Source organism: Arachis duranensis, chromosome 6, assembly GCF_000817695.3.
Source record: "Arachis duranensis cultivar V14167 chromosome 6, aradu.V14167.gnm2.J7QH, whole genome shotgun sequence".
Classification (NCBI taxonomy): domain Eukaryota; kingdom Viridiplantae; phylum Streptophyta; class Magnoliopsida; order Fabales; family Fabaceae; genus Arachis; species Arachis duranensis.
This window is the reverse complement of record NC_029777.3, coordinates 83,795,511-83,803,993: the sequence shown is the minus strand read 5'-3', so window position 1 is coordinate 83,803,993 and position 8,483 is coordinate 83,795,511. Positions and strand designations below refer to the sequence as shown.

The 8,483-nt window shown below is 33.4% G+C and overlaps 1 pseudogene; it reads right to left on the bottom strand.

Annotated features, from left to right (window-relative positions):
* Positions 1-723: 723 nt before the first annotated feature.
* On the bottom strand, positions 724-7,601 carry LOC107494336 (ATP-dependent Clp protease proteolytic subunit 5, chloroplastic-like; annotated as a pseudogene).
* Positions 7,602-8,483: the final 882 nt, after the last annotated feature.

Here is an 8,483-nt window from a genome sequence, read left to right as displayed (position 1 = left end):
TTCTCATCCTTTTGCTCTAACATTTATCTTACCGATCCACCAAACACCCGAGCAACCGAACAAGTTGAATGAATGTAAGTTCATCCTCTGTTTAGTGATTTTGTAACATTATATATTTCTTCTTTTTTATTTGATTTTTTCTTATTTTTATTCTTGTTAAGAGAGTGAAACAAAAAGAATCATGAGAAGGTAAAATAAGAAAAAAAGATAAATAAAAAAAGATGATGATGATAATATAAAAGGAGAAAGAGTTCTGAGTTATCATTAAGTAATTTTGGTGCTTTATAGATTTAAATAAGGTATACTTTTGGAAAAAAAAGGAAAGGAAAAGAAGAAATTTAAATGAAAAATGAAGAAGAGGAGAAGGAGATGGTGGTGGTGATGGTGACAACAACCATGATAACAAAAAAGAAAGAGACGCGCGTTAATTTAAAACCTTTAATAACAACTTAGTATTTTATTTAGTTGTAGAATTTTTTTTCATAACTTTATATATCTTTTAACATAATTTAATTATTTCGATTAAACTACGATTGAATTGATTAAACCTTTAAACCAGTAAATCAATAACTAAAACAGTTACCGATTCGAATTTGATAACCTATTTGATTTTCAAAACCTTGCTTAGCACACATGCAAGTAATTTTCTAATGATACCAGTCAGATACCTGATTTTCTCACATTATTATGTCTAATCAATATCAGTAGAACTTATGGCATAAATCAGCCATAAAATTGCAGGAAAATTAAATATAATTTAACGAGGATGAACCATACGAGGATTAAGAACGTATCAGATCATACACATGCAAGATAAAAAAGAAATAGAATTCCACCTAAAAGCTCCTGTCGTATAAACTACTCGAAAGGAAATAGTATCCACTTTTCATCTTTCTTTGGGTACAAGGTTACATAAATATCATCATCCGTTTTAAAAAATAATACAGTTTAACTCAACAAAAACCAGCTTTCTTGTATAAAACTGCTTTTTATGCCTAGGGGAATAAAGTGCAATAGTTTCAAACAGTAGCCCTATCTTTACCCTCTGCTGCAGCTTCTAATGGTTGAAGAGCTTTAAGAGGATTCATAATGACACCATCTATGAGTCCGTAATCTTTGGCTTCTTTTGCACTCATAAAAAAATCACGGTCTGTGTCCTGATTAATCCTCTCGAGACTTTGGCCGGTGTGATAGGAGAGATACCCATTAAGGTTTGCCTTGTGATGCAGCATTTCATTTGCCTGAGGATTATAAATCAAAATTAGTTTTATGAGACAAGATCTGTGTGTAAATAAAAATTTGCAAAAATTCATCATATCTACTGCAGTGGAGTCGCGGGTGGTAGAAGTATCAAAAAATGAATGTAGTCATTCCATAGCAGATCCATTTTACAATATCAATTTAGATTTGCTCAAGTTCGTTTAGATACTATGGTTAGAAGAATTATGAATGGAGCAATTTGACTTAAATTGATATTGACTCTTAAGAAATAAAAAAATATGGTTAGAAGGATTATGCATGGAGTTAAAATTAAAATGATACCAACTCTCAGAATTTGATGACATATATGAGATAGATACATCAAGATATTCAGAATGAATAATAACAGTAATTTGGATATTTATTAGTAAGTGAAGGTTACTAGGTTATCTAGGAATTAACTATGATTCTGGTATTCATCTTGGTCTAGTTTCAGTTAACTCATGGGCTTTTGACAACTACCCCAACATAGCCTTTAATTTTCTATGAAAAAAAGGTATAGAAGTCATTATATTCATTGATGCAAACAAGAAGTTTATGCTATAATAAACAAGGTTTAATTTTGATACACTCAGGTTCTAATAAAAGATTTTTGCAGAGTCAACCAATCATCAGCTATTAGCACAACCATTCAAGAACCAGGTGTAAGATTTAACAATATTTCCTAATATGATAAGACATGAATGGTAGAGGAAAATGGGTCCTATACCTGAATATCTATGTCAGTTTGCCCTCCTTGAGCACCACCGAGAGGTTGATGGATCATTATCCTTGAATTAGGCAAGCTGTATCTCTTTCCTTCAGAAGTAAGAAAGGAACATAACTTTAAAAAGAAGCATTTTTCAATTTTCACCAAAATAAAGGGGACTTGCACTCTCTCAAAGTTGCTTAAATGATATTACTCCTCTATCTTGAAAACATACACAGCCCACCCCTAACATATGAAAATATAAAGAACGAGCTCTCATGATAATTTTCTTCCTATTAACTCCCAGTATAATGACAATAACCAAATTGAACATCTTTCTCACATTTTGATAACAAATGTTCAAAGTCCCTACTATTGCCTTTGACATTAAGTCTTAGGTGAACCAAAAAAATTATCCCCATGTTTGGTTCATAAATGTTTGCCACAATTAAGTGGTTTGTTTATATTAAAATAGATTGAGCAGTGTCACATTACATCGCAAAGGGAAGGGAGTGTAAATTTCAAAATAAAAGGAATAAACACTATATTTTATATTACTCTTGAAAGAGGAAAGTGCAATATGGTGATTCAGAGTAGAATCATTACCTTTGGTTCCTGCACTAAGCAGAAAAGCTCCCATACTGCTCATGAAAAGATTTATGTAAGTATGAATGTAAGTTAAATATGTTATTCAAAAAAGAAAGAAACAAAAAGGTTTCAAGTAGGAATCATTCCCAGAGTACAATTGTCAACAGATTTTGGAATCATGGAACTATTCCGTGAACATATCATCACCAAATAATAGATACAACTTATTTCTCATGTTTATAATGGCATATACTTAAAATATAGATTCTGCCATGACTAGTGAGTAGTGACATTAAACAGGAAAAGGTGGGGACTTAAACCCAATTACCCAGACTCCCAGAGCATAAAACCCCAAGGTATGTAAGACATACGTTAAAAATAGAAATATTCCCTTAAGAATATTTCTCATGGACAAGAAGGTGAAGCTCTTTGGTTTTGAGTTCAATATAAATATTCCCTTAAGAATATTTCTCGTGGACAAGAAAGAGAAGCTCTTGGGTTTGAGTTCAGAAGTACATATTTAGTATTGTTGTCAACAATCCTAACACTCAAAATGATGTAATTGTAAGTTGTAACTCTCCTCCCATTCTACTTCTGCTATTTTATTTGGGAGTCAATCATATACTGGAAAAAGGCTATAGTCAAAACCATAACTACCAGTGGAATAAATTTTCTAAAATGAAATGGCAGCCTCCAATAGCTCTTACGACCCATACTGGGTGGCTACAACTTAAGTCTATGAGATCCTCGTAATATATTATTCGCCCTAATTAGCTTTACCATGATGAATATACTAATGATAGGGTGAACACAAAAAAAAAGATGAAAACTAACAAGAGGCCAAATGAAAAATGCAGATACGATATAATCATGTTCACAAAAAGAAATGCAATTTGCTAAAAATAGAAAAGATACAATGAAGGCAGGGTCTCATGATAATTAAAGGTTGATCATTGTAATCCTTGTTGTCATAACAGCCCAAGAAAAAAACAAGAGAAAAGATCAATCTCATAGTAGCATCTAAATGGTAAACAAGAAAACTGGAGTCTAGAGGTAACTTGAAAGATTAAATTAATAAAAATGACCTAGGGGACACATGAAACATTACCTAGCCGCTAGTCCAACGCAGACAGTGGATACATCAGGTCAAATATGCCTCATTGTATCAAATATAGCCATACCTTAGAAAAATAACAAGATGGTGTTGAGTTTCTGGGTGAGTCCATGTATTTGAACAACGAACATGATATAGTAAATATGTAATGCTGGATAAGAGTTACTTGAAATTTTGATTACCAGCAGTAACTGATCCTCCTGGAGAGTTTACATACATGACAATATCCTGTACAACATACCCAAAATTAGCAGTGGATTAAGAGCAAGATTTTGAGTTTAACACGACCAAAAAGAACTAAAGATACAAAGACAACCTCAACCTCAATACAACCATTTTGGGTTCATACAACGTAAATATGAAGCCCCACTACAGTTCCCATGCATTCAATAGGATAAACCACAAGTCTTCAATGAATGAAAATTAAGAACAAACCTTGTTAGGATCAACAGCATCAAGGTAAAGGAGCTGGGCCACTATGATGTTTGCCATATCATCATCAACTGCTCCACCACAACGGATAATTCTCTACATACCAAAACATTATTAACAGCTTGAAAACTCACATAATGAGAAAACTCGGCATTATGCAACAAGGGTTAAAATAAATTTCATACATATTGAAAAAGTTGACTTATGACACTCTGGAAACGCTCCTGCACCATGGGAGGTGGCCCTTGTCCCTGTGCATATGCAGGGAGATAAGGGGAAGATGGGACTTGCAAATCGTTCCTTCAATAAACAGTTAAAGCAAGTCAACAATATTAACGAGTAAAAAGTTAAAGCAAATAAGTAGATTAAAGCTACCTTATGGACCAAATATCCTGTCGCAAACTCTCAGGTGTCCAATATTCATCACCATACATTGCTTTCACAGGAGACCTTTTAGTAGCCTTTCTATTATCAGCTGATTTCTTTAATTTCCTACAAATCACAGCAAGGATTCACCCTTTTGATTGAACTAAATGTCCCAGAGAATAATTAACAAAGAGAGAGGACTAAAGTACAAATAATAGGTGCAAACTTAAACATTCCATGCGTTACCTAGCAAAATTCCAAATCCCCTGTATCCCTATATTCCCTACTCATTGAGGTATAGCCTATATGGTTCGTTTTCTACTTTTTTTTTTTCTTTTCAATTAAAATATTTAACTATTAACTGCAAAAATGCTCCAGTATTTTCACCTTGTTTCAGGGATACTCAAGTTTAATGTAAATAAGATGATGAGAGCAACACAGTGAATAGAACGGACAAGTGACATTTTTTTATAACTATTAATACTAACATATAAATATAAGAGTAAAGTGACAATTAGATCCTCGAATGTATTGATCTTGGACTAATTAGTCCTTGAAGGAAAAAAAATACCAATTAAGTCCTCCAAGATAGCAAACGTGGACATATATGTCAATAGTGCAAAACGAAACGGAATTGTCCATGTATTGTTATTTACAGTGGTGCATGTCACATAAGTAGGAAAACAATGTAGTTTTGGACAGTGAAACATTATTATCTTTTGAGTTTTCATATATCATTTATCAACCACTTTCGATTTATCACAAATCCTATCAAAACAAGTGAAATTTCACTCCAAAAATTGTTATCTACATGACTATAGATAGACACATCAGAGTATTTAACCGTACATATAAGTATCACCGTTAAGTTTTAGTTGATAAATTAATAGGTGAACATCATGTGTCCACCGTTTGCTATCGTGGAGGACCAAATTGAAAATTTTTTTTTCTTTAAAACTAAAGAGTGTCAAGTCAAAATCTTTAGGACCTAATTGTTACTTTCCTCTAAATATAAACATAACAACCAAAAGAAAAAAAAAACAAACAGAAAACAAGAAATTTTTCAAACTGGAACGGTGGAACCTGTTAACAAAGAAGAAGAGGGGGTACCCGACCTACTTCTAAATTGAATTATTCTTTTACAGCTAGGTATATATAATCCTAATTTATCTAAAATAAACAGATAAACAAAGCGCATAACAACAAATTAGAAACCACGAAGTTGCAGATTACTAATCAAAATGCATACTTGACAACAAAATTCACATTGAGTCTTAAAAAACACAACGCTCAATAACAGAAAGAACACGCAATTGATGGTATAAAGGATATTAAATATGGATAAGTAAGAAAGGAGTAAAAGTGTAAATACCAGGAGAGGGAAGGGTTGGAGGAGAAGAAGGAAAGCGTGAAAGTGTGAGGAGAAGACGAGTGGGTGGAGGAAAGAGCGAGGGAGTTGAGCCTAAGAGAGGAAGTGGGAGTGAAAAGGTAGGCAAGTGTGTGCCATCCTTATTCGAAGAAGAAGGTGTGTTCTGTTTAGTTTTGTTACTTGGAGGAAGAGAGTAAAAGAGTCGAGAGTCAGGGCCTTGTTATCTGGACGGCGCACAGTGGAGAGAAGAAAAGATGTTTGGGGCCAGATTGTATGACAGACAGTGAAGTTGATTTGGGAGTTCCGAATATCTTTTCACCACTAAACTCGCCGTGTACGTACAAACTGTTTAAAAAGGGACCTTTCAAAATAATAATAATAATAATAATAATTAATTATTAAATTTTATTATCTTAGTTTAAAAATATTAAATATTTTGTTTTTGTTGTAAAATAAATAAAAAAGATAAAATAAATATAAAATAAAGAAGTATAAATAGATAATTCTAATAGTAATATTTATTCATTACTATTTCACTATAATAATAGAAGTAATTTATATTTTTACTAATATTATATATATGTTGGAAAATAAAAAAACAACACACACTCACCAAGAATATAAAATGAAAAGGAATGTATTGAATGTATTTGTGTATTGTTGTTTATGAAATAATTACATATGTATTTATACTTTTTCTATGTTTAAACTTAATACATTCTAATAAACAAATGGTTTAAATTAAAACTAAATATAGACAACTTATTTAAATTAGGAATGTGCATGAGTCGGGTTTAATGTGATCCAGACCCGGCCCAAAAATATATACCGGGTCTATTTGTCAGGCCCAAACTGGTTCCTAGACCCGATAAAATCTATACACTTTCGGGCCACGATTATACCGGGTGAAAACCGGGCCGTTAACATTATTATATTACCTTAATACCTTCTTGTAAATTAGCACGTGAAAATATCCAAATTTTCAAAACTCCAACTATTATTTGACATGGTAAAATTCACTTAGAAAAATATAACAAGAACCAACTATTCTCTAAAATTAAAGCATAACCATAATTAATACTAATATTATCTAATAACACCCAAGTCACCAAATATTTAAATCAATACAAATAACACAGTATTATGCATTAGTCTAAAGTCTTATGTATTTTAAACATAAAACATTAACTTATAGTCTTATAATGACTAATAACAAAATATTAAGGTTTACAATACTTAAATTTCACATAAGAATAGCTATCATTCATCACTAATAACACAAAATATTAATTGTATATGATGACTGGACCACCGGGTCGAGTTCGGGTGACCCGAATCATGGCCCGGACCCAACCTGAAATAATGACCAAGTCTATTTTTGAGACCCTTACCCGGCCCTAAACCCGGTAAAATCACACCAAATTAGCCCCTAAAGTGTTCGGGACCGGGCCGAGTCTTTGGGCCGGACCAGGCCATGCACACCCCTAATTCAAACTGTGATTTCTATTCATTCTTAAATTCTAACCATCAATTTTATTTTTAACATTCTTCCTTAAACTTGATAATTTTCCGACTCCAATCATAATCCTTAACTTTTGAAAAGCATCATATTTCAGAGGTTTTGTGAAAATGTCAACAACTTGATCAAGTGATTTCACATACTCAACCTCCACATGCATGTTCTCAATACATTGCCGAATGAAATGATACTTTGTTTCTATGTGCTTGCTTCTGTCGTGAAACACTGGATTCTTTGCTAGGAAAATTGCTGACTTATTGTCCATCATGATCTTGGTGGATTTAGTTTGCTCAAAATGAAGTTTCTTTAGTAGTATCTTCAACCAAATTGCATGACATGCATAGACAGTGGCAACAACATATTCAGCTTCACAAGTTGAAAGAGTGACTATATGTTGTGTTCCGTTTTGAACGCGCCGAGGTCTGTAGCTTCCAGCCGAGCACCTGGATCCTTGATCAAGCTATACGTCGTCCAGGCACAGATATGTGGTTTTTAACCTCGGCCTTCTGAAACACGGCGGCGGGAGCACCTGCACAAAGCACTCCGACGCTCAAGTAAGTATGTGAGTTACGAAGGATGATAATAATAATATTAGAGTGGGTAAAGTGACCTGAGCCTTTACGAGCTAGGGGGATTAGTTTTATAGACATTGTGCGTTAGTGGACCTTGCGGGTTCCGATTTTTCTGGTGAGTATAGTTATCAATATCTTTGACTTGTATAGAGTCGTGTTTGAGTAGTGTAGTCTGTTTGAGGATAACCTTTTTCAGAAGATAACGTTGGCCTTATGATTAGTGACATGTGCTATTTTGTTTGTTTTCCGTTATTTGAGGTCGGTTCGTGAATGCGTTTGGTTGCCGATTATTATGGGGTACACGTCATAGCCCCCAAGGTCGTCTAGTGTTTTGTATAGAACAGTAGACGAGCTTTAATGATATTTTTGACTTTCATACGTGGCCAAATGTTGTTTTGTTGAGAAAAGAAAAAATTTGAAAAAGCGTTGAATGGTTTTACCTTCGTGTCTTCGTAAGTCGTGTCATCTTTATTATGTTTTACTGCCTCTTGGGTTTTCCACGTTTCTTAGTGGGCATGAATTAACTTACCCACTACGATAGTGGGCTTGCAATAATAGTTATCTTCTTTATTTTG